Source organism: Podarcis filfolensis (assembly GCF_964270895.1).
Source record: "Podarcis filfolensis genome assembly, chromosome: 4".
Taxonomy (NCBI): Eukaryota; Metazoa; Chordata; class Lepidosauria; order Squamata; family Lacertidae; genus Podarcis; species Podarcis filfolensis.
Genome location: NC_139607.1, coordinates 76,068,015 through 76,095,240, shown reverse-complemented (window position 1 = coordinate 76,095,240; position 27,226 = coordinate 76,068,015). Strand labels below are relative to the sequence as shown.

Here is a 27,226-nt window from a genome sequence, read left to right as displayed (position 1 = left end):
GCCTACAGAAGAAAGCAACAGGTCATAAAGATCAATATCCCTAGGTAGATGCCAGTGGAGGAAAAGGCACACCTAGCTGAGAATTAGAAACTAGCAGGAGCAATAAATGGGAACAGGATTCTCATTCTAAAGAGCGGCTCTAAAAATAATTAGAATAAATACTACTGTCTAGACATGCAAGGAGCACACAGAAAAGACTAAAGTGAAAAATATGCACATATTCTGAAGCATGCTAAGTACACTTTTTTTACCCAAGTTTTGGGAATTCTGATTGACCAATTGCTTTGATGCCGTTTTTTACTTATAAATTATGACATTCTTCTTAAATGACCAGTGGAGTCCATTTCAGCAATGGGTCGACTTAGTGTGGGATAACTAGCCTCATATAACCAACACACTTAAGTCTAATTAATGCATGAAGGGGTTAAGACCACAGAATAAGCTGTTCTGCCAGCCTTAGCCTTTGTTCCCCTTCAGCCTACCTGATGAACTCAGTGTGTGAGGAGGCTAAGCTGGTTGCTCCAGCTTAGCTGCATGGCTCTAATAAGCCTCTCTTGAGTTTCTATAACAATAATTTAGGAACTTTCACCACCAAAACCAAGCCAATTTTTACTGCCTGAATGCTGTACAGAAAATCATATGAATCTGACCTTTGGAGAGTTTGTAAGTAAACCATTTTTAACTTAACAAATATGTGTTCTTTTTCCATGCTAGGGGAAGAGGGGAGTGCTCCACTTTTTACTTTGCTACATATTTTGTGGCTTTAAATCTCTGCTGGGGTTCTCTCACCAAAGAGTACTTGCCCCAACCTTGGATCTTGGAATCCAGAGGATTTTCATTTTTATACCTATATTTTTCCTTGCCAACAACACGTAGAAGGTTTTGTAACCCTTAAAAAATATTCTTTTAAATTGTCTGGAGTGCAATGGACCATTGTGGTGATTTCTGGGATGGGTAGAGAATAGAACTGGCACAACTGCCCAGGTTTACATAGGAAGGCATTATCAGAGTCTGGATTTTAACACTGCATCCCCCAGGGTAGTCAACGTGGTGTTCTCCATATGCTGTTGGACAGCAACTTCCATCAGCACCAGCAAGCATGGCCAATGATCAGAAATGAAGGGAGTTTTTGTGCAACAACTTTTAGTAAGCACCATACTGACTACAGGGGAAAGGGGGCCATGGCTCAATGGCAAAGCATCTGCTTGACATGCAGAACACACCAGGATCAATCCCCAACAGCTCCAGGTAAGACTGGGAGAGACCCCTGTCTGAAGCCCTTATGAGGAGAAGCACACATTTGTTGGGCTGGTTTGAATGTCATGATAAACCATGGTTTATAGTGTGATAGGAATTTTGAGGTCTTCGATATATGTTAAATGTTCATAAGTATACCAACCAAGCACATACATAGATCAGCACAGGAAGACCAACCTGGAACCATTTTGATGTCTAAACTGAGTAAATGTTTTCTCTACAAGGTCAAAGTGGGAAACCTCCCCATTGTCTCTTTCCTCACAAATCCTGTCTTAAGGGCACATTTAAGATATGAATAGGGTGTGAGCCTGTGACCTGGCCCAGGAACTAAGTAATTATCACTACAAAAGAATGGCCAGGCTCCCCAGGCAATCCAATCAAGTAACCTGCTAGACAGGAGATAAACAATGACAGGAGAAAAACAACATTCAAATTTCTGTTTTAAGACCGCCTTTTCTGTGATGTAGGTAGGATGTATCTGAGGGGTGGTCTTAGGTTACACGCCTTCTGTGATGTATGTATGATGTTTCTGGGGGTGGTCTTGATCTACAGGGTGGCAATTTCAAAAGTCTTTATAAGGCCTTGCATGCCATTTTTTTGGGTTCCTCCTCTCCTGCGTGTGAGGGGAACACCCTGTTGCAACAGTTCAATAAAGATCAAGCTTACTAACTGCTTTGCTTCTCAATATTCTCTGGTTGGCCTCTGTTATCTTCTCCTACCAATAGGGAACCTATGTAAGGACTCTATATGGGCTCTTGGATACCCCATAAGGGAAAAGGGCAAATTTTTATTTACAACAATAGTGATGGGTATGAGCCACAGAAGCATCAGTGCCACATACCTCCTTCCATCTCCTCTCCTCTTCTGAAGCTGGCAAAACAGGAGCATGGATGCTTTCACTTTATGTTTTTTAAAAACTAATTGTCATTTCTTCCAAACCCAACTATGGTGAAGCTTAGCTATGGTTTGAAATGGGCGAAGTGCAAATCATGGTTTGCATCACTTCTTCAGCAGAGGCCACTCTGATCAGCTGGTACTTGGATGTTTTATCTGGAAATTCTGATGACTAGACCTGGCAACAGCTATGTGCATAGTAAGTGCTCTACCTCCCTGTATGTTCAAGGCCTCTGCTCTTTCCAGCAGGACAATCAACCATCGCAGGTTAATTGTTGTAATGCATGCACCCTAAATAACCAAAATCTCTGAATCAATGTCACTGAATCAGTGCCACTTGAAAATGTTGACTATTCAGAGGTATGGCAACCCTGGAATCCTGAGCCTGTTTGTTTCCATGGTGACACACTTATATTTCAGTGAAACGGCACAATGGTGCTTGGCAATTAAAAGGGCATCTGTAAATAGGATGTTTTCTGATCTGGCACTTAAAACATTTCATAATGGGTGGGGACAAAGCAAGGTCCCTATGAAAAAAGATTGCAGATTAAACAACTCTGATACACGTTAATTTTGGAAGAGGAAGCAGGCAATCAAAGAGAAAGAATTACTTTTCTTCCCCACCGATAGTTCACCTTCAAAATGTTAATGGGAGCTGGGGAGGGGGAAACGTGTGACTGACTCATATCTCCCTGGAAGCATGAAAGACTCTTCAGTCTGTTATTAGTGATGTGCAATCTGTAACATTCTGAAAACACCCTGGCATGGCGCATAGGGGGGGGAACGGTTTTTCCTTATCAAAAAGGATATATGCTGCAGCAGATTCAGAAGAAAAGAATGATTGCGGCTGGTGAACAGACAGAGATTGCATCCGTTACTCATCCAATATTGATTTTATGAACTCTTCTCACTTTCATTACATACTGATAAAACCATGAGGCAGCTATTCCATTCACGGATTCTGTATTAAATCAGCTACTATTCCAATGGAAAGACCCTTCCTCCCCCCCCTTTTTTTTGGCCTTCCTTCCCATTTTGAAATCAAATTTAAAAGCAGTTCTCAAAGTCTGCAAAGTTCTTTAGGACCCTGTTTTAGTCCTATCAAACTAGTCCCCCAGTTTCTGAAGAACACTTCAGGCAGTGCCTCTCACACCATTATGATTATGCCTCATCATGGAATGTGGGTAGAATATTATTTTGCACCCCCTTACCCTCTAATCCAGACATTTTCCACTCTACAGCTGGCTGGGGGAAAGCTACTCTTTGTTGTGTTGGTTATTACTACAGTTTCTCAAAACTCTAAATTCTAACAAAACTAGCATAGTTTGTTCAGTACTACAGTAGTGGGCCACAGGTGATGCTGTGGTCTAAACCACTGAGTCTCTATAGTTTGCTAATTGTAAGGTCAGCAGTTCGAATCCGTGTGACGGGGTGAGCTTCTGTCGCTTTGTCCTGCCAACCTACCAGTTCAAAAGCATGCCAGCCCAAGTAGATAAATAGGTACTGCTGCAGAAGGTAAATGGCATTTATGTGCACTGTTCTGTCTGTCACGGTGTCTGTTGCACCAGAAGCAGTTTAATCATGCTGGCCACATGACCTGGAAAACTGTCTGCGGACAAACAGTGGCTCCCTCGGTCTGAAAGCAGAGATAAGTGCCACACCCCATAGTCGAATTCAACTGGACTCAACCATCCAGGGGTCCTTTACCTTTCCCTTTTACAGTATGAATAGTACAGTTCCCTTGAACACACTAATTCCTCAAGAAGTTCAAGACTGGAAGACTATGGAAAAGATCACCAGCTTTGATCCTAATCATCGGGTTATTCTTATAACACTTGGATATAACACTTCAGAGTTTCCAAACTTTACTACCCCAGCCTAGATACTCTCCCATGAATTAAAAACTCCCTTCACACACTGAAAGTTAATACAAGAGAAGTTTAAGCTGAACCCTTCTCCCTGTCAAACTAGCTTTCTATGGTATAAGGAAACCTTCCCCACCCCCCACTCCAATATGAAAGGCAGCACTCAGTCAAGCATCCACAGTCTGAAATTGTAACATCAAGGTCAATACTAGGAGGCACCTTAATACTTAATTCTGCTGAATGTATAAAATGGTACTTAGAATGCAGAAAAATGGGGATTGGGAAGATTAAAAATCAACGGCCACAATTCAACACAGAATTTTGGTGCACTGAGACAAACAGATTTAAAGAACACTCAGCTCTGTTTTGGATTGCGGCCCTGAATGTTTTACAGAAAAGAAAAATCACACTAACTCAGTCTTGACGCTTATAGGAAGCAAGTGGTATCAGATTATTCATATAAATCACAGTGGGGAACCACTGAATTTTTTATCCCTGAATGTTACTTTCTCAAATTGTGTAAATATAGAAAACTATACAGTAAAATCTGCTTGTCGCTCAAATACATCTCCCTCTACAATATGGATCAAAAAGAATATCATTTATTGTTCTTTACTTCACTAGCTTGAATACTGAGGCCGACACTGCCTAAAGAAGAATTCATCTGCAGAGACAGCAAGAGTAGCTGAAAGGAATATTAAACACCAGATATTATCCAAAGACCTTCAATACTGCTAGCTCTCAGCATATTCCACATGCTTCTTATTTTATCTGAAATGCAGGGCTGTGTTATGAAACAACTGCTCATTCTAGTTTATATTTCTCCTGTTCATTATCCACATAGCATTATAATTTTCACACTGGGAAATAATCTGAGAAGACTCTTTGCTCTGAAAATGTTACCTAGGTTTTCCTTCCCTTGACCTATTTTTTGAGCATTCATCCTGATTCATCCTGTTTTGTTTTCTGGGGGTTAATACATCTTCCCCTTAATCATCTGTTCATCCCACACTTACTTTCCGATCTACAAAATTTTGGTTTCTTTTTTTCTTTTTCTTTTTCTTTTTATTTTTTGTTGCACTGGGGCAAAAGAGTGCTCTAATCATTTTAACTGCACAGACCTAAATTTCTTACTTCCACCCTAAGCCAAGTGATAAGGGCCAAAGCACATAATAAGCCTTCTCTAATCCTTACATATGGGCAATATCATATTATCTGTTTGTTAAACTTGCATCCTGCAATTTCACCAAATGGTTCCCAGCAAAGCTAACTTCAGTAATAGTACAAAATCTAAATGTTGCCAGGTACACATCTAACCCATGCGGGAAAAGTTATGCATAGTTTGGAACACAAAGCTGTGTGTGTTTGTTCCCACAAGAGAGCTGAAATAACATCTAGTTGTCCATCTGGCTGAGGAACTTAGGTACAGCTGTGGTTCAGTTCCATGGTGGCACAGTGACTTTTGGGGGAAAGGGCCACTGTTCCGCAACAGAGCATCCATGCCACATGCAGAACGTCGCAAGCTCAATCCTCAGCACCTCTAGGTAGAACTGGGAGAGGGACTCTTGTCTGAAACCCTGGAGAGCTATTGCCAGTCAGTATAGACAATATTGGACCAGTAGTCTGACTTACTATAAAGGCACCTTCCTTTGTTCCTAAATATTTCTAGCAGCGGTATTTCTAGGAAAAGGCTAAAGGGAAACTAGGTTTTTTTAAAAAAGAGCAAGCTGGTAACATGATGTGCAAGACCTCTCTCTCTCTTAGTATAAAGAACAAAACCTCTGTGGGTGAATTCAAAAGTTAGTCTGAAATGGAGACTGACATGATGAAGCAACCTCAGGGGGATTTCTTTTTTGGGTGCAGTCTAAAACTTCAACAGTCATGTGGCAAGGTAACAAGTCTGCCAGGTACTGGTGCAGCCTGCTTTTAGAAGGTAAGGTGATGTACCTATTGGCATGCCAGAACAGACAAAATAATGGTCATCCTGCCAGCTGGACCCAAAGAGCCTCAGGCTTCTTTACATCAATCACTACCACAGCAGCTGGGCTGCTGTTGGTAGATAGTAGCATCAGTAGCATCACCATTTGTTCTCCCCCCTCCATCTTCCACTACCATCCCTGCCTTCTCTGCTGTCATCATCCTCCCACTACTGCCTCTCAGGAGGCTATTCATTTGGAGGTGGCTTCAGAGACCACCTCACCACCACTTTGCCACAACAGTGGCAAATGCTGCCTAATGTTTAACAGTCTCTGTTAAAAGCACTGCAGGAAAGCATCAGCAGCTCAGGTGCTCTTTCAAGGTCATCTCAAACACAATGCCTTACTCTGAGAAAGGGTCCCATCTTCAGAGGGAGGAGTGGGGAGCCCCTAGATCTCTGGCAGTGGTCCAACAGAACCCTGAATTGCTCCTCTGAAGCGTTAACAGCACTCCATAGTGGGCATGCAGGCTAGCAGCAACAGCCACAACCACAGCAACAGCAGTTCACTAGCAGATGATGGCTGTGGCAGGCACTCTTCTGCCTCTCTTGATTCCCTGCCAGAGTAATGCGGCTCACCATGGCTCATTGCAAAGCTCATTACTTGGCCAACCCTGACAAACAGAAATGGGAATCCACTCTGCTTCCCAGCTATACACCATTAGATACCGAGAGTTCTAGAATGATGCAACATTTGTCATAATAACAAACTCACCTGGGGAGGTGGGTACTCGTCAAATCAGAGGCCAAATTTAGCCAGAATGCAACATTACATTTGGAGGTCAAGACCAAATGTTATCAAGATCCTGGGTCACATCCAGTGCCGCAGTTGCTTGCTAGCGCCACAGACTTCCACTCGTGCAATGGAACTTCCCTTTCCTCTCATCTCCCCCGGAGCCCTCCACGCACCCTCAAAATCTGCTCCAGTGTTGGAGGAACCCCTGGACAGATTTGGGAGGCACACACAGGAAAGGGGACTTTGTATCTGCAGCATTGGATACAACCTACCTTACAGCAGCTCAACACCTTACATGGCAGGACTGTTTACTTTCCAGAGATAACTGAAGACATTTTGCTGCCTAATGCAAATGATCAATGGCCTCCAGCCCTTTCACATGCATAGACTGACCCAGCAGCCTGTTGCATCTTACTCCAAACTGGCTGAAAGGACAGCATTCTCCACTGCAGCTAAGGATAGCTGAAGGGTCTCTAGGCAGGTTGAATAGCTTGCTGTCCTCAGACGTTCATCTCACTCTGTCTAATGGTGTGTCTAATGGTGTGTTTCCTGTCTAATGGTGTGTCTAATGGTGTGCCTGTCAGGTGTATTTCCTGCAGATGCACTCTCAATTCTATGTGGATGATATACCTGAAAATACATGCATTTAGGAATCATGTCTGAGCTAGTTTATACAGATATGTATATTTACATATGAAGACCACATTTTTACACATTTGCTGCAGGAAACACTATAGCAAGCATGTCTAGAGCTGCTAGGAGATGTTTTCAGAGATGCTTCAGAAAAACAATGTCAACAGATAGCAGGAATGGGGGGTTTTCATCATGGAATCTGCACAACATGTTGCCAAAGGAATAATCACTGGTCCTGGCAGTAAGTCAAGGAAGCATTAGAGAAGTCTTTTATTCCTTTTCCACAACTGAACTACAACTGCTGCAGGAGGCCATGTGTTCATTTCCATACATGCATGTATAAAATCTGACATAAGTCTCCACAACCTCCTACCTGTTATATGCCTTCAGAATGCAAGGATGCCCTAAATGGGTCCTTTTTGTTGCCATTTCATAACCCCACCCGCCTTTGTACTGAATTAGGTAAAAGCTCAGCATTTCCAGAGCTGATGCCACAGCAAGTCAATGATAATAAAGGCTGATATGATTCCATGAATCTTTAAGCAACTGCCTGGAACTAGTCTTCCATGTTTGATGCACTCTGCCTACCTTTTGTAAGATGCCAGATAATTTTAGCTCATGTTGTTTGACCCTTTTTGTTTTTCCTGGAGGCAAAGAATGCACACGTGTTCTCACTACATTATGAATCTGCTCTTTTTAATTATGTAAACTTGGTGGGAGGTTAAGACTCCTCATTTGTTTCAATTTACAGCTCACCTATCACAGAGGAGGTTGATTCACAGGAAAGAAATCAAAGCTCTTCTTCTTGAAAGCTGATGATCTCCGACGGGCTAGGGACAAAGGTGAGAGCTGTTTCCTAGTTCTGCTGGATCTCTCAGCAACTGTTGATACAATCGACCATAACATCCTTCTGGACCATCTAGAGGAGCTGGGAGCTGGGGGCACTGTTATGCGGTGGTTCCACTCCTTCCTCCTGGGCCGTGTCCAGAAAGTGGTGGTGGGGGATGAGTGTTCAGACCCCTGGGCCCTCACTTGTGGGGTACCTCAGGGTTTTGTCCTCTCCCCCATGCTTTTTAACATCTACATGAAGCCGCTGGGAGAGATCATCAGGGGGTTTGGGCTGGGTGTCCATCAATATGCAGATGATACCCAGCTCTACCTCTGTTTTAAATCAGAACCAGTGAAGGTCCTGTGTGAGTGCCTGGAGGCGATCGGAGGATGGATGGCGGCTGATGGATTGAGGTTGAATCCTGACAAGACAGAAGTACTATTCTTGGGGGACAGGGGGTGGGCTGGTGTGGAGGACTCCCTGGTCCTGAATGGGGTAACTGTGCCCCTGAAGGACCAGGTGTGCAGCCTGGGAGTCATTTTGGGCTCACAGCTGTCCATGGAGGCACAGGTCAATTCTGTATCGAGGGCAGCTGTCTACCAGCTCCATCTGGTATGCAGGCTGAGACCCTACCTGCCCGTGGACTGTCTCGCCAGAGTGGTGCATGCTCTAGTTATCTCCCGCTTGGACTACTGCAATGCACTCTACGTGGGGCTACCTTTGAAGGTGACCCAGAAACTACAACTAATCCAGAATGCAGCAGCTAGACTGGTGACTGGGGGCAGCCACCGAGACCATATAACTCCGGTCCTGAAAGACCTACATTGGCTCCCAGTACATTTCCAAGCACAATTCAAAGTGTTGGTGTTGACCTTTAAAGCGCTAAATGGCCTTGGCCCAGTATACCTGAAGGAGCATCTCCACCCCCATCATTCTGCCCGGACACTGAGGTCCAGTGCTGAGGGCCTTCTGGCAGTTCCCTCACTGCGAGAAGCAAAGCTGCAGGGAATGGGGCAGAGTGCCTTCTCAGTAGTGGTGCCCACCCTGTGGAACGCCCTCCCATCAGATGTCAAAGAGATAAACAACTACCTGACATTCAGAAGACATCTGAATGGATTGCTCTTATATCAGAGGAGCTTTCAGTCACGAATTCTCACCTGCATATTAAAGTGACACAGCCAAGGCACAGATTTACTATCTCATCTGTTGTTTGTGAAACTTGGCCTTAGCCACCGAGACTTGACCATCAAACTTAACAGCCCTGAAATATCTCCAATCATTGTGGAAAATTAACACTCAAATGCCTGAAAAGAAATATATATCTGCCAGATGTCAAAGGGATAACAGTTTCAGCACCAGACAAGCTTCCCTGGAGATGAGAGGCCACTGGTGAAAATCGAAACCAGGTATTCCAAATCATAAGACTAAACAACATTACAATAATAAGTAGAAAATGACATTCTTTTTAAGCTCATGCTTCTGTTATGCAATGGATACCAATTTCCCCTGGCTTTAAAAACACTTCTATATGATGGCAGGAGACGTTGCCTTGGAAACTAGTGTGATCATAAAGCAATAGGCCACAGCTTCTCAAATGTTACCATGTGTGGTGGTGGCAGCGGGGGAATTGCACATCTCTTGTCACAAAAATATCTGCTAAATATTTCCATATAAAGTGTTCTGACCACATATGTTCAAATTAAATTCTTAAGTTAGTGTTGCCAGACGTGTGTGTGTGTAATATGATATGTGTGTGTTCTGTTTTTTAGCATTATCCAGCTGAATTGTTGCAGACACACTGCCAAATGACAGGCTTAAAAGAGAGCGAGGAGGTTATTTTAAAAAATAGTGAAAGAGGAAATTAGGTGCTCTTGTCTTTTCTTTGTATGAAGATAAAGGGCTGTGCAGGACTTCCCCTTCTCCCACTGTGTGGCTCCAAAATATGTTCTAGGGGCTCCCCCAAACCTCTGAAACAGTTTTTGAGGATGTGGAGGGGCTGTAGGGGAGGGGGAGGAGGGGGGAGTTCCATTCTGTGCGGAAGTCTGCTGCACAAGCAAAATGGCTGTGTTGGCCATTTTACCAATTTGCAGCTTGCTCTAAAAAGATTCAGCTAGATTACAGTAAGGACAACAAGTGTCAAATACTGAAGGGTTGAAATAAGAGATTTTGTACAGTGTAGCAAACCTAAAGTACAGTATATGCAGTTAAAAATATGTTCTACAAAGAACAGGTTGGATCTATATTTTGTCATTTTTTAGAGTAAGCTCACTGAAAGCAATGGACCTACCCCAAGAATGGCTAAGTACTGCCTAAACACCCTGTACATGTTTGCTACAGTGTTTGCAAACACATTTGTGCTATGTATTCCAGTTCAGGACTGGGGTAGTGAAAAGGTCTTTGTTGAAGGAATATAACTTATTTATATCTAGCTGGAATGAGTACTACTTTGTATGGGACTTTTGGGAAAGATGTGCAGAATTTGGACCTTTTCACAGATTGGCCTGGACTCAAGAGTGAGCAGTTCCCAGGTCCAGAAGTTGGGGACTTCACCAGTTCTAGACAAACTTGCACTCCCTCTGAAGGAAGAGATACATAGTTTGAAGGTGCACTTAGATCCAACATCGTCACTGGAGGTCTAGGTAACTTCCATGGCAAGGAACACCTATTATCAACTTAGGATGCTACACTAACTATACCCTTTCCTAAGCAGATATAACTTGATCACCATGATGCATGCATTAATAACCTCAGCACTGGTTTCCGATAATGCACTTGAGGCTGGAGTGGAAATTAAAGCTGGTGCAGCAAACCAGGTTGCTGAGTGGAACACCTGGATGAACACATATTACACTGTGTGCTGACAGAACTATACTGGCTGTCCATCAGCCACCAGGTCATTTCAGTCTTACTAGTTCCATATAAAGCCTTGAACAACTTGCACATGCACCTGTATAGACCCATAAAGATCACTTGATCATCAGGGAAATTTTACTCACAGCATCACACCCTACAGAGTAACAAGGGGCAGTGACCAAGGCATTTTCTGACATTGCCCCTGCATTATGATATGCCCCTTTCCCCTTGCCATATGTGAAGAATCATCTATCTGTTGCTTCAGACATCTTGTAGAGAGATGGCCTTTTGCCCAGGCTTTCCCTGACCCATAAGATTAGAATCTGTTATTACTGAATTCCTGTTTGTATCTGTTTTCAGAATACTGTTTTACTAGTTCTTGTGCTGTGTCTGTTTTCAGGATACTGCTTCACTGTTTTATGGCATATTTTTTGTGTATACTTATTTGATACTTTAAAGCAGCTTTGAAATGTTTTAAATGATTATATAATGTACAAATGGAAGAAGAAAATTCATAGATGGAAAGTTTTCAATCTTTTCTTTTCCCTGTACCCCTAAAAAAAAAGTCTCCAGAGACTGAACAATGTGGATTGGGCACAGGAGGCCTCTTGGGGAAGCACATCCCACCCTAACTAGCCCAAAACTGTTCAGACAAAAAACCTGTATCAAGAGCAAGAGTCTGCCAGACATAACCATCTTTCCAGTTGATACTGTAGTTCAGTGAGCCTGAAACAGGAGACTGCCTCTTCTTATGAAGCAATGCAAAGAGTAGTCTAGGTGAAGACTAAAGTCTAAAGACATAGATTTTGAAAATCTAAAGACATAGATTTTGAAAGAGGACTCTAGAAACATTAAAGCCATACAGCATGAGTAGGCAAACTAAGGTCCAGTGGCCGGATCCAGCCCAATCGCCTTCTAAATCCGGCCTGCAGACGGTCCAGGAATCAGCGTGTTTTTACATGAGTAGAAGGTGTCCTTTTCTTTAAAATGCATCTTTGGGTTATTTGTGGGGCCTGCCTGGTGTTTTTACATGAGTAGAATGTGTGCTTTTATTTAAAATGCATCTCTGGGTTATTTATGGGGATAGGAATTCATTCGTATCCCCCCCCAAAAAAAATAGTCCGGCCCCCCACAAGGTCTGAGGGACAGTGGACTGGCCCCCTGCTGAAAAAGTTTGCTGACCCCTGCTATACAGGATTTGCCAAGACGACACCTTTGAAAGGAATATAGAATAAATATATTTCAAATAAATATATTTGAAAATGGCAAAGTTTTACAAGAGGCTAATGATTACCGTGAGCCACTTTGACAGCTGACCCAGAGGAAGCAGAGTGGGCCCAGTCAGAGAGTAATCAGCAGGCATTTGAGAAGATTAGGATATAAGATAAGATAAGGACACAGCAGTCCAGAGCCTTCGACTGAAGCACTCAAGTACGGGGACCAGCTGGCATTGCAGTGTGACACATCAGAGACAAAGGTAGCAGCTGCCTGGTTAGAGGAGTCTCAGACAGCACCAACTGCATTTACGACAGTCAGAAACAGAAAGGGAAGATGCACCAATTGAGGGTGAATCATTGGTCACCCTCTTTGGGATGGGACCATTCCATCAACTCACATTTGACCAGACTGAGCAACATGCCAAAGCCATTACTGTTGGCTGAAGTCAGCAACTTGTGATTGTTCCCTCCATCTGTGTCTTAGCCAGTATCAATGAGTTGTCTCCCATCTGCTTCCATAGTTCTCCCACTCAGTTCAATCTGCACTGGTGGTGAAAGCTTTACCTTGCGACACATTTACTTTCCTGGTAAAGGTCCTCTGGAAGCACATTTTGCCATCTGGAATTTTTGGAATATAAAGATGTGAGGCGTTTTCAAAATGAATCAAATAATTTTGCAGCACCAGCCCAAGACACTTTGTTGTCTGAGCTGTAACAGCAAATGGTGTTCGTAGCACCCTAGGCCGGTCTAGTTAATTTTGCACCTGAGCCAGGAAATCCCACAAAAGATACAATGTTAATAAAGAAATAAAATTATTTACAATTTGCTACCCTTGGACTGCAAGAAGATCAAACCTCACCATTCTTAAGGAAATCAGCCCTGAGTGCTCACTGGAAGGACAGATCCTGAAGCTGAGGCTCCAATACTTTGGCCACCTCATGAGAAGAGAAGACTCCCTGGAAAATACCCTGATGTTGGGAAAGATGGAGGGCACAAGGAGAAGGGGACGACAGAGGACGAGATGGTTGGACAGTGTTCTCGAAGCTACCAGCATGAGTTTGACCAAACTGCAGGAGGCAGTGGAAGACAGGAGTGCCTGGCGTGCTCTGGTCCATGGGGTCAAGAAGAGTCGGACACGACTAAATGACTAAACAGCAACAACAACCCTTTCATGACACCCCAAAGCAGCTGCCTGAGGTGGCTGCCTCACTCTACCTAATGGTAGGTCTGGATATCTGGTGGTTTATAATCTTCCTTTTAACTAATTTTCTCAAAGAAGTTTATGGCGCCAGGGTCACCCTTTCCCAAGAAATGGGTGCTGCCAAGGTTCTTGAAGATTGAGACACAGTAAAGCAAGAAAACTGTAGCAAGCAGCTGACATGATTGGCAGTAATGTATTATTAAAATATCAGTAAATGCAAGAGCAGCAACAAATGTTCACTGGCTGATCTCACTCTGTTGGGCTGCTAGTCAAATGCAGGAAATTTTCAAAGCTTTCAGTTCCTAATGAGTCTCTAGGGTTCTCTATGAATGAGTTTTAAAAAGTATGTGCAGGAGGTGCAAAGAAGAGGGAATCAAGGGAGTTTTAAAGGACCGGTGATGATATCAAGCAGTCTGGACCAACTAGGGAATACGGTAATGCCTTAATAATACACAACTCAGAAGTACTTTACTGGTAACAAAGAAGGTCTCACTTCTTGGCCATTCCACTCTATGTTCACCCAGAACTGGACAATGGCTGCTATGGAGGAATGTGTTTGCATTTTGCATTTTCTGTTTTTTATATTGTGATTTTATGTTGGGAACTTCCCTGAGATCTATGGGTATAGGGTGGTACACAAATTTTAAAAATAAATAAATATGTTCACACAGCAATTACATGAGGAAGAGTATCTTAATAGGTCAAGTTCTGGAATTGCTTCTAATACCTGTTTTGTTGTTTCTCTGGGAAAAAGCACTACAGAGAAAAGCACTACAGCTTAAGAACAGTAGTTTCATGTGTACAATTTAAGAGCAGAATTTCTACCCTTTTGTTTTCACATCTCTGTGCTTGACAATTAGAATTTGGAGGGAATCTATGGATTGTCAGTTTAGCAACAAGTTATTCTGGAACCTGATCTTAGAAATAATGAGTTCTACTTAGCCACTTCCTCCATTACATAAATAAAATGCTAGCATAGTATTAATTGAATGCCTTTCTAGGTGTCTAGTTGTTTTAATGATGTGCTTCCATTTTACTGTGCAGCATTTTAAAACTCTATGCTGCCCAAAGCCTTAATGGTAGAATATGCTAGAAATCTAAATAAAAAATTACTCTTCCATTACTCATTATTTAAAAATAAAATTGTGTAAAATGAATATAAACCAGATTGTTCTAAAAGACGTTCAAGTTGGATCAAATAGGATTTGGATGATTTTTCTAGCACCACCACATATAAGATCTCATTAAAAATGACACCGCATGAGACTAGCATAATGCAACTTGAATCTTTGCAATCATTTATAGGTTATTTGATGCCACTGGAAATTTCTCCTTCTTCCCAGTCAAGGGATTCTTAAAGCAGGTTGTGGAAACAAGTCATGCACACGAGTGGTTGACTCATCTCAAAATTTATATTCCTGACTGCCACTGCAAATCCTCCTTCCCCAAATCCAAGATTGGATTACTGTGCCTTCTCATCCCTCTGCATGCAATCAGCCCTCCAAGGAAATACCTCCATGATCTGCCCAGTTCACATGTTTGCACATTTCTCAGAGGATGGAGAACTTGTGGATTTCCTGTTTAGGGAAGTTTTTAATGTTTGAAGTTTTATTCTGTTTTTAATGTTCCATTGAAAGCCGCCCAGAGTGGCCGGGGAAACCCAGCCAGATGGGCAGGGTGAAAATAATAAATTATATTATTATTATTCTAGATGTTGTGGACTACAAATCCCATCATCCCTGACCATCATCTTGGAGGGCCACAAGTTCCAGCATTAGAGGATCTACCACTGAAAGTCACAGGAAGATCTCTCCTTCTGCAATGTTCAAATCACTCCAAGATCCCCACCTCAAAACAGAACAATTCTTTCCTTTTCTTTTTTTAAGCTTGCTTAAATGCACAGTTATCCTTTTTCTAGGATGACTGATGAAAGGGGAGGAATATTCAGTACCCATATAAAATAAAGTCTACAGATTTATCCTCAAATGGGCAGACAGTTTTGCTCCAAGAGAAAAGGGGAATAGTATTTTCCATTCTCAACCTCCATCTCCTTCTCTACCATATTGCAAAGCAACAGACTTTGAGGGTCATACCATGTCCATCTACTGGAACAGACAAACCTCACTAACACCACTTAATCCCTCAAAGCTCGTTTCCCAAAATCTTTATTAAGGGATACACCAAGGCCATCTGAATGCATGTCACGATAAAATGCACTGTCTAACTTAATTCTTCTATCTTACGGGAAAAGCCAGATCATTGAATAATCAGATTTAGCTATCAGTACAGCAGAGGATCTAAGGTTTTAAACCAATTTAAAGCCTGCAAATACCATATGCCAGCTGACAAAATAAAGCAGCATAATTGATTCTAATACTCACCCGCTATAAACACCACCATGACAAAGAGAAATGGTTGTATCAAGTCTTAACACAATGGCAACAGGTCGCCTGCTCTCCAGGCCCTATGCCTGGAATGACACATAACAGTCAGCGCAGCCATTCTGCTATCAAATCCTTCCTAAAGGATTTTAACCCATTTAAGTCTCCCCACACCCTTTTAAAAAATGACACAAAATGTTTTATTAATTCCACTTTCAACTACAGGCCAATATATTGCTCTTGAGAATGACTATGCGGCATACCTGTTGAATACTATGTAGTAGTCCCATCAGTTACAAATCTGCTGATGAGAGACTGGTACTATTTTACAAGGCCTGGCTCAAGTAAAATTGCCCCTACCTTCCTTCATTCTACTTGCACATGAGCAGGTTGTTGTGTTTAAAAAAGAACACCTATAAGCAAACTAAATACAAAGGCAACCTGAACATCATACAGGTTTTGGTGTCCAATGCATTTTTGCATTGCTTGTTGACGATGCGTTTATCTATATGCACTCCGTTGCCATAATTTTCCATATATACAATGACTGTAGCTACCTTCTATTTACCTCTTCTCTTAGGGCAACCACCTCAAAAAAAAAGGCAGGTCCAGTTTGCACATAACGCTTGACATCAGCAAATCATTGTGCAGACTCTGGAGAGAAGAGCACAGTCATTTTGCTTCTCCTCCAGTCCTGCTGTTACTGCTTTACTGTAGGTTAAGCTATGGTTTGGCTTACAATTAAACCGCAATCCCAGGTTCAGATACAGCTCCCCCAGACAAACCACAAGTGGTAAGCCACAAAACAAACCTTGACTACAGGGTCATAGCCAAGACAGTGTCATAGAGACATAGCTCAGTGGTAGAACATGTGCTTTGCATGCAAAAGGTTCCAAGTTCAATCCCTGGCATCTTAAAGTGGGGCTGGAAAATACCCATTGTCTGAAATCCTGGAGGGCCATTACCAGTCAATGCAAAGTACACTGAACTAGATGGATGAACTGTCTGACTTGGCACAAAGCAGCTTCCTATAATGATTATAATTCTGACCACATGCACATTAGCTAGCCTGACACTGAACTACACATGGCTATTTTGTTAAGCTACTGGATGATAGCAATATATGTGTGTGTGTGTGTGTGTGTGTTTTGTTGAGAAGACCACAGGACACAAAGATTCAGACCACACAGGAAACCTGGCATAGACTCAGCAGAGACTACTTAAAAAAAACAAAAACCCACTGCTGTTTAATTACAGTGAAACCTGGAACCAGAAGGTGAAGAAAGAGCAAATGGTTACATTTTCAGTTCAATGAGCTTTACAGTTTGTTTCATTATACAGTCATACCTCGGGATAAAAGTGCTTCAAGTTAAGTATTTTCGGGTTGTGCTCTGCGGCGACCCGGAAGTAACAGAGTTACTTCTGGGTTTCGCCACGTACGGATGCACAGACAGTCAAAATGACATCATGCACATGCGCGGAAGTGTCGAAATGTGACCCGCCTGTGCGCAGACGCATGGACACAGGTTGTGTTCGCTTCAGGATGCGAACGGGGGTCCAGAATGGATCCCGTTCACATCCCAAGGTACCACTGTATTTGAGATGCTACCTCAAGGAATTCCTCCCATTTTTTGGCTGGCCGAAGGTAGGGGATTACAAAATAAATAGCAAAAAGTATATTAAGAATATGGCTTAGCACATGCATAAAACCATTTTCATGCCTACTACTCTATGAGTTAAGCAATACAGGACTCTTGATACAGTACTCTGCTTTATGCTGTCCATCTCCAAAACTACTGCATGCATGTATGTTCCCTAGACTTCATGCCAAATAGTTGGGAGAAGCTGTATAGCTCAATAGCAGCTTTCAGGCTTTGTAATGCACAGTAGATTTAATTCTAGGCCTTTCTAGATGTAAGAACTCAGGGAGCAAGGCTAGAAAGACCATGAGAAACCATCAGAGTCAGCCATCCAGGGCTAGATAGTTGGTTCAAAGTAGTACAATGCAGCTCCTTCTAAAACCTTGCTTTCCACAAGCAGCCTTGAATTCAGTGACTTAGGAAACCTATCAGATGCTTACCAAATGCATCAATATGCAAAACTATCCTGGGAGACACGACACGGGTACAAGCGTGTCAAGAACATTTTTGGAATTCATTTTAAAAAACCCAGCCATCCCCATCTTAATTCAAATCTCTCTGAATCTACACAATTAAAGCCTTTAATTAGGAGACAGTTTTCACAGGAGAGAGAAGTAGCTTTTTATAGAACGAAATAACTTTACGATGAGCACATCTGCATTGGAAAGGTCAGCTATTAATTTTGTGGGAGCTGCTTGTCATTCTATCACCTGGAAGAATAGCTTAGAAGAATCCAAGACTTAATTATAGCAACAATTCAGTCTCCCTCCTTTTGTGGGCTCGTAAATTTAGGCAAGTGCAACAGTCTACAGAGCATGCTGTTTGAAGATGTCTATTGGCTAACTCAATGAAACACTCCATCAGTGTTTCCAATATGCTTTCTTCATGAGCACGAAGCACTTCCAGTGTTTACAGATTAGACATCCTTAACAGGAATTTTGTTTGATTTAAATTGATTTCGCTGTGTCCATTCACAATGAGCACGGTCTGAAGTGAAGATAATGACATTAGCATGACTTGGGCATTGACAATTATATTAGTCACCGTGAACAGAAACTAAATATTCAGAGAACAGAAAAGGCTTCAAGGGAATTTATTCTCTCCTTATGAGTAAGCCTTCATAGACCATTTCCAGGAGAACACATCATTTATTTAGGAGGCATAAGGTCACATTGACACAAACAGGGGGGAAAAGGGGGGAGGGGGAGAATTCTCTCTATGAAAGCCAGATATATAAAATGGAATGTTTACCCATTCACTACTAGGACAGATGAAACTGCCTTATACCAGGCCACACTACCTATCTAGCCAGTGTTTCTGTTTTGAATAACAGAAGTTCTCAAGGGTCTCAGGCAGAGGAAATAACAGATGGAGAGAGTGTTGTTGCATCTGGGTCCTGCTTATGGGCTTCTGATAGACATCTGGCGAATCAGGATGCAGAAGAGGATGTGGATGGGGCTTCTGACCTGGTCCAGCAGGACCTTTTTAATGTATCCTCATCATCAAGTAGTTTGTGAGTACCTGATGCTAAAGTGAAGCTAAGCAGGTGTGGATCTGGTCAATCCCTTGGATGGAAAATAATTGCAAACCTCATATAAAGAGTAGAACAGACATAAAATAAAACCATTTTAAAGGCATGCAGATCAGCAGCAGTGACACAAGAATTGTGATGCAATCAAATGGTGGCTGGTAATTCAGAAGTAGAAACCTCATTTTCAAACTGACTGTACATTACTGATATTTTATGGCACTCTTCAGAGTATTTTCTTTTCAAAGTGGGAATACACACTTGTAGCAATCAAAAATACATCTAAGAATTTCCTTGATTCCATTTATGTGCTGGCAGATTTACAAATGCATATTTAACAGAATCACGCTAAACACACCATGCTCTAAATAATGCATACTGAGTCTGTGATCAAAGTCTTTTTATTATAAAAGTTGGAGAAATATATGTAATTTTAGTATTACACTGAATTCGATTTTACGCTAATAGATTGTGCCTTATTTTTATTTATTTAGCTCATTTATATACCAATCCATGTATCAAAGAAATCTCTGAGCATCCACATTTTAAAACAGCACCAACCAATTAGATATGAATTCACTATCAGTAAGCAACATATTCAAATACCAGCACTATATATTCACATTGTTGCAGGAGTTAGAAAAGCACAGAGTCTAGGTCTTTAACGCAGTAAGTCAAATAAGATGAGCAAATGAATTGGCCTTCTACCAGATGGTACTCAGTTTTAGAGAAAACCCTTTCTTGAATACATTGCTCTTGAATAAATGAAAATAATTGTTCTAATGTGCTGCCTACTTCCACAGCTTTAACCACCATTAGGCACATTTCAGTGGAAGAATTTCCCACAAGGGAGTTCTGAAAAGATCACAACACACACACATTTTGCCCTTGCTCATCACAACTGCACCATTTAGAGCTTAGCATTTGAGATAGTTTTGTTATTCCCTTATTCCAACCTCTTCTCTCTACCCACTTAAAAAGCAACAACTTGAATTCTGTTCATCGACTTCTTAAGTGAAAAGTTTTCTACCATTTTGTTTTGTCTTGTCTCTTCCCCTAATTCAGCCATAGGTTCTTCCAGGTGGGTCTTTATCAGTGGGATTGCTGCTGTTCACGCATGTATGCTTCTTCTTTTTTTTTGGCAGTGTCAAATATAATTGGCATCAAAATGACATTTCATATTTTTTTCACCATTTAATATGAATTTTCCCTATTCCCCCTCACAGAGCTACAGTTCCCACAGTTCCCTTTGAAGAAAGACTGTTAACTCATTCTGAGAAATGGAGCTCTGTGAGGGGAATGGGGGGTCTCCAAGCAACTCTCAGCACCATTAAATGGCAGTTCTTGAGATTCTTTATTTGTTTAAAGTGCTATGGCACTGCTTTAAAAGTATAGTGCAGGTAAAGACTATGAAGATTCCTCCCCTTGTCCCCTGCTTATGAGTAGGGCTGCTCCAAGCTCTCCTAGTTAGTCTCAGCAATATGAAAATACACGACACCCATCCAATATGGCTGTGCTGCTAAAAAAATAAAAATAAAATTCTTTTGAGAGTTATAATAATAGCATCAGTAGGGTATGATCCCTTTTATCAACCTACAGAGAAACCAGGGCTTCAGGTAAAGTCTCCGTGCCAAACCTAGATTCAATACCAGACTGAAATACACCTGAATCATACTGCTGGCCAACTCATTCCCCTGGGTGCCAATTCTTATGTAGCCAAATCTGTTCCTGAAATGGCTTAACACCATTTAATCTACAACTTCGACAGTGCTTTTCCTCAATATGCCATGCCTAAAAAGAAAGAAGCTATTCAATAGGGATGGGAGAGGAAAAATAAGTCTAGGATGGGACTCTGTGCACAATAAACATTTTGTTAAGGCAGCCTGGCTCTTTCCCACTCACTAATCTTGAATATAAATGTGCACAATAAAACATAGCTGCTGTCTCAGCCAATTACTTTGAAAATCTGTGCACCGCTTAAGCATATGATGCTTAAGTGTATACTTTAGCATTTCCTCCTCAAAGGACTCCAATTATGCTCTCCACAGAGAATTTCCCCCTTTTACTGTAGTTAACAGGGGCAAGTCAGTGCTAAGTCAGCTTCCAGGAAGGATACAGGTTCACAGATATGGTAGATTAAAAGTGTTTCTTAATCAAGGAAAAGGCTGCCAGGGCCGGCCCAGCAACACGTCACAGTGAAATATGTGCTTCTGGTGGCAGACCAGGAGGGGTGGCAAATTGCACCCCATCAGCCACACACAGTGGAGCCCACTGAGGTCACAACTATTGGGCCTGCTCAATTATTGGCCAACTCTCAGCTGCAGCTGCGACTGCTACTGGTGTGTCAGTGTGGCATAGCAGTTAAGAGTGTTGGACTGTGAGAGCAGGGTTCAAATCCCATGAAACTGCCTAGGTGACGTTGGGCCAGTCATAAGCTCTCAGTCTAGCCTACCTCACTGGGCTGTTGTGAGTATAAAATGGGAAGGAAGAGAACGACATGCGCCACCTTGAGCTTCTTGGAGGAAATGTGGGATACAGAGAGAATAAATATATAAATCCCACTAGTGCAGCCAGGCCACCCACCTCAAATGGCCGGGTGAGAATGGCCCCCCAAATCCTGGGAAGTGGTGGAAGGGAAGGGAAGGAGGGGGCTGTCGAGGAGATAGCAAGGGAGCTGCAACAGAAGGTGGCAGCACAATATATAATCATAGAATTATATAGTTGGAAGGGACCAAGGGGGTTGTCTAGCCCAACCCCCTGCAATGCAGAAATCTTCTGCCCAACACGGGGCTCAAACCCATAAGCCTGAGATTAAGAGACTTATGCTTTACCAACTGAGCTATCCCAGCTGTAGTGTTGCACTAGGACAGGGATAGGCTTTGTGACCAGGGCGTCACTTTCCATTTTATGTTAGTTTAAAATCATTTATAAAATTTTTAATTTTTTTAAGAAAAATATCACTTAAGCTGTGTGCATTACAAAACAAACAAAATCATTAAAATGAAAGAGCGGTGTTGAAACAGGTAAACACGCATAAAAAATAATGAAACAAAAATGCAAGGGAGCCAAACATATAACAGGAACCAGGCTTATAGGTCAGTGGAAGCATGGGCAAAAAGATAAGTCTTAACAGAACATCTGAGGCAATTGGTGACAGTTGCATAAGGCAGATTGAAGGGTGTTCCCAGGCTACAGTGGCAACAGTATTATAGGAAACAGAAGTGGGGACACACAAAAAGAAGTGGGGTGGCAACACACACCACGCCCACGGATGTCAGTGAAATTCAGAGCAACATGGCAATACAGTGGTACCTCAGGTTACATACGCTTCAGGTTACAGACTCTGCTAACCCAGAAATATTACCTCGGGTTAAGAACTTTGCTTCAGGATGAGAACAGAAATCGTGCGGTGGCGGCACGGCATCAGCGGGAGGCCCCATTAGCTAAAGTGGTGCTTCAGGTTAAGAACAGTTTCAGGTTAAGAACAGACCTCCGGAACAAATTAAGTATGTAACCAGAGGTACCACTGTATACCCATCAAGAAGCCACAGTTCCATAATGCAACAGGTAATGCAGTATAAAAGGAACATTAGAAACCAGGAGAGAAGTGCTAGAATCTGGGAGGATATTGGTTTCTTCTTGTTCTTTTTTATTATGTATTTTGTGTATTTTTATGTTGTGAACTGCCCTGAGATCTACAGATGAAGGGAGGTATACAAATATAAAAAATAATAATTATAAATAATAATCATAATCAGGTGGATTAACACAATAATTCCCACATCTAAATATGCCCTAAGTATTTACATAATGCAGTTTTTGACTAAATGCTGTTTTCTTTTAATTTGGCACAAGTAAGAAGTTTTCTGCACAAACTCTAGAACCTCAGGCATGAGCATTCTTGACCTTCTCTGTTCCCTTTCCAGGATATTTTCCCACAACTGTTGCAGTGTACATTTCCTTATAAAGAAATGATGACTAAGCAAGTGCTGGATTACTTGACTGGCATAGTACAATGGACCCTTGTATGCTTCTTTCTTGGTTGTGAAAGGGAAAAACCAATGCCACCACAGTCCAGTAACTCACTTAACATCTCTTAAACTACATTCTATAATGTTTCACAGTGATTACCCTACCCTTCTCTCAGCAGTCCATTGAGGCACAAACCAGCATTGCCTAATTCATAAAGGCCAAATTAAAAGAACTGAGCTAGAAGTTATGAGAAGATACAGTCAAGATCACATAGAGTTGTGTTTTTTCATGTTAGTAAATGGCGACAGAGAGGGGGATGAGTCTATTTTGAAATGTTTAATTCTTACCCGTTGCCCCATTTTTTTCAGATTAAAATCTCCCTGTGAAGTTGGCAATCTCTGGAAGCTAGCTTTCTACAAAAGCTGTAAGTGCTCTGGATGCAGACAGGGATATGACACCCATCTAGGGATTCAAGGAAGCACATCACAGGATGCAGGAGACAAGAAAAGTAAATGATTTTTGTGAGAAATCTTCTATAAGAGAAAGGTTGGAAGGAACAATCAGAGATACAGTGGTACCTCGGGTTACAGATACTTTAGGTTACAGACGCTTCAGGTTACAGACTCCGGGTTACAGACTCCGCTAACCCAGAAATAGTACCTCGGGTTAAGAACTTTGTTTCAGGATGAGAACAGAAATTGCGTGGTGGCGGCGTGGCGGCAGTGGGAGGCCCCATTAGCTAAAGTGGTACCTCAGGTTAAGAACAGTTTCAGGTTAAGAACAGACCTCCGGAATGAATTAAGTTCTTAACCCGAGGTACCACTGTATATTGGAAGTGAAGAGATATTGGTATGAGTATAGAGGGGGAATAAACTAGAAGGACAACAGTACAAATAACATCAAAATTCTGGCAGTTAAACTGTTGGGACAGAGGTGAGAGGAAATTACCAAAAAGGAGAGAGGGGGCAACACAGAAATTTGCAGTAACCAAGGCATGATCTGGCTATAGCAGAGAGGATGAAAACTGAATGTATCTATATATTCTTTTCAATATAATAAAAAGCTAAGGCTGTCATCAGGCAGCTCCCATCTGGTACCATGTGCTGTCTTCAACATGAAGTTCCAGATTCATTGTAGTAATTTAGAATAGCTATTTTATTAACAAGCCCACCCTCATATAGCCTTCTCCAGCTGAATAAACCAACTGGCAGACCTGTTCTTAAATGTCCACTCTTCTCAAAGTTACATATTGTCACAGGTATGTGTTCAAAAAAAGGCTGCTGGATAGGAGGCAGGAGGAAACACAGAATGGGGGGGGGGTTCCATGTGTAAGGGGGAGGTGGAAAAGGAAGGAGGAGGAGGAGGGTGGAGGAAAGGGTTGAAGATAAGAATTGGTGGTGGTTGCCAAAAAGAGAAAGGAAGGAATAGGAGGCCTGGGAATGAGGGTAAAGATGAGAGTGCAGATACAAAAGGGGTTATGCAATAGGAGGAGATGATGGCATAATGCAGGGCTGAAGAATAGAAGACAGAAGTAGCTCCAGAAATAGGGTTAGGAAGGAGAAAGGGGAGCTTAGTAATTGCATGGGGTGGGAAGGAGAGCCTCTAGGGCAGCCTTTCTCAACCATGAGTTGTCAGATGTTGTTGGACCACAGCTCCCATCATCTCTGACCACTGATTAGGAATGAAGGGGGTTGCAGTCCAACAGCGTCTCATGCCCCAGGGTTGAGAAAGGCTGCTCTAGGGTGTTAATGGGGAGTGATGGGGGTGAGCAGATCAAGTGCAGCCCCTAGTCTAACAAACTTCTCAGGACATGACTACAGGACATCAGTACAGATCATGGGAAACCAAGGCAGATATGTACGCATACCAAAAGATTTATTCTTCTCCAAAGAAAGACAGCTTCATCCTTATTGTTTCACATAGATGGACACCCATTCAAAATGGCTTCTTCGGTTAAACTGCTTCAGTAGCAACAAAATACTGACATTTTATTTCAGCCAGTCAATTAAAAACACACACACACACACACCTCATAACAGTATGTATTGGCTGCTTTTCATGAGTTGTGCTCTCATATAGGTTCTTTTTTATTATTCCAATACAAAATGGCAGAAATTGATTTTAAATTTTGACTTCCTTTGCCAGAAGTACACTAGAATTAAGTAAAATCACTGAAAATACATAGTGACATGCATGGCCCACAGCTAATTTTACATTTCTGTTTACTAAGATGACCCGGATTATAGCTTCTCCTTCCAACCCCCTGCAAGTTTATTATAAGGAATACGTCAATGAGCAAGAGGTAAATTTCATGGTAATCCCAAATGATGTAAGCAAGCCAACATTTTTTTCCAAGATAGCCCATTGTACTTGATACATGCTACTTATTTATTTTAAATATCGCATTTTGTTTATTTTCAGGCTGCCAAATACAGGAACCTCATCTGAAAGGAACGTGGAAAAACCTTCCACTGTTATTTTTGTAAAGTGTCAACTGGCAATGCTTAATCAGCCCCGAGTAATTTTGCCTCGTTTAGAACAACAATTCTTTCCTCTGCTTACTTCCAAAATAAAACAAGCCAATTAATTCAATGGCTAGGAAGCATGCTAGCTTTGACACCAGCTCACAGTAAAATCTGAGCTATGCTTGTTATAAGCTATGTATTACCACTGCAAAAAAAATATAAAAAAATGCTATACCACTTCAGCACTCTCTCAGAAATGAGATTCTCTCAAGCACCACCAACCTCCTCTTCTGCATACACACAGCCATTTTTGGCTGCAGAATTTATTTCTATTCTATAACTACTGCTTTTTATGCAAGTTATATAGATTTGAAGCATGATTAATTTGTGACACCTTACATTTTTTAAGGAACGGTGGTGATTTGGAAGCAGTTTTTAAAAAATAAAAAAATAAGGTTTGTTAATATGAGGACCTCATCTGAAGCAATATGAAAATCTTCCACTGTCTACCAGTGCCAGGAATCAAATCCTTGGGTAGCAGCAGCAACCTTGCAGTTCTTTGTGCTAAAGAAGCTAGTTCCTTAGCAACCAATGAAGACAACTGTGTTGCCAAGGAAATGTGAAAGACATTTATAAAAAGTATGAAAAAAAGCAACAGCAAAAGCCACACACACACACACACACACACACACACACACACACACACAAAACACACCCTTCTAGTCATTTTTGTACCACACGCGACAAAATATTTCCCTCCTTAAATGGGGCTAATGCTGGGTCTATGGTAAGTTGCTTTACCTTAGTGTGGGTTTCTTTGTTTTGACAAATGTCTATCCAATAGAGAACTTTCGGCCTATGCCACCATCTCTCAAGTAGTAGTGGAATTCCAAAAAGTACTTTAGGCAAAAGGTTATGTCTCAGTAGTAAATCACATGCTTTGTGTACAAGAGGTACAAGATTTCCTTTCTGGGCAGCCAATAATGAGTAAAGTGGTACCTTGGTTCTCGAACTTACCGGTAATCCATTCCAGGAGTCTGTTCGACTCCCAAAACCGTTCGAAAACCAAGGCACGGCTTCCAATTGGCTGCTGGAGCTTCCTGCACTCAATCAGAAGCCACAGAAGCCACATCAGACATTCAGCTTCCAAAAAACGTTTGCAAACCGGAACACTCACATCCTGGTATACAGTGTTTGGGAGCCAATTTTTCGGGAGCCAAGCCGTTCAACTACCAAGGTACCACTGTATTGGCCCTCTTCTGAGTGATAGCCCCTCTGATGTTTGAAGAAAGCAAATGCTCTCTAGTCTTCTATTCTCCAGACTAGAAATACCAGTTCCTCCAATCTTTCATCACTGGAATTGTTTTCAATATCCCTGGTAATTTCCCCAGTCCTCCTAAACCTGTTCCAATTTATCAACATCCACCTTAAAGTGCAGTACCCAGAACAGGACACAATACACCCGATTAGATCTGGCTACTTGGAAACTACTATTATTTTATTGCAGCCTATATCATGCTAGCCATGTTTGCAAGCTGGCCACAACCCCCTCCCCCCAACTGGCTGTAGCCATTTACTCTACAATCATCACAATAACTGGTATGGCAAAAGAAACAGTTGATATAATTGTGCTGTTCCTTCCTGGAGATGTCCAAGATGAAACAAAACAGCCACAATGGTAAGGGATTCCCGAAGCACTCTAAAGTTCAGACTTCAGGCAAGTTGGTAAAAGCAGCAATATCAAGCTGACAAAGTAAAATTGTCTTTTAATTGACCTCCA

The 27,226-nt window shown here is 41.9% G+C and overlaps 1 protein-coding gene and 1 long non-coding RNA gene across 6 annotated transcripts in view; one reads left to right on the top strand and one right to left on the bottom strand.

Moving 5' to 3' along the window:
• Positions 1-27,226, bottom strand: part of DCLK1 (doublecortin like kinase 1) — a 203,178-nt gene that overhangs the window by 148,217 nt on the left and 27,735 nt on the right. The window lies entirely within an intron of this gene.
• Positions 8,112-25,734, top strand: LOC310760642. Of its 2 annotated transcripts, none has more exons than XR_014547093.1 (4): positions 8,112-8,202; positions 23,350-23,405; positions 25,212-25,283; positions 25,403-25,734. It is a non-coding gene; the product is annotated as an uncharacterized lncRNA (long non-coding RNA). The 2 variants fall into 2 exon arrangements; XR_014547094.1 differs by having other exon boundaries at positions 23,350-23,489.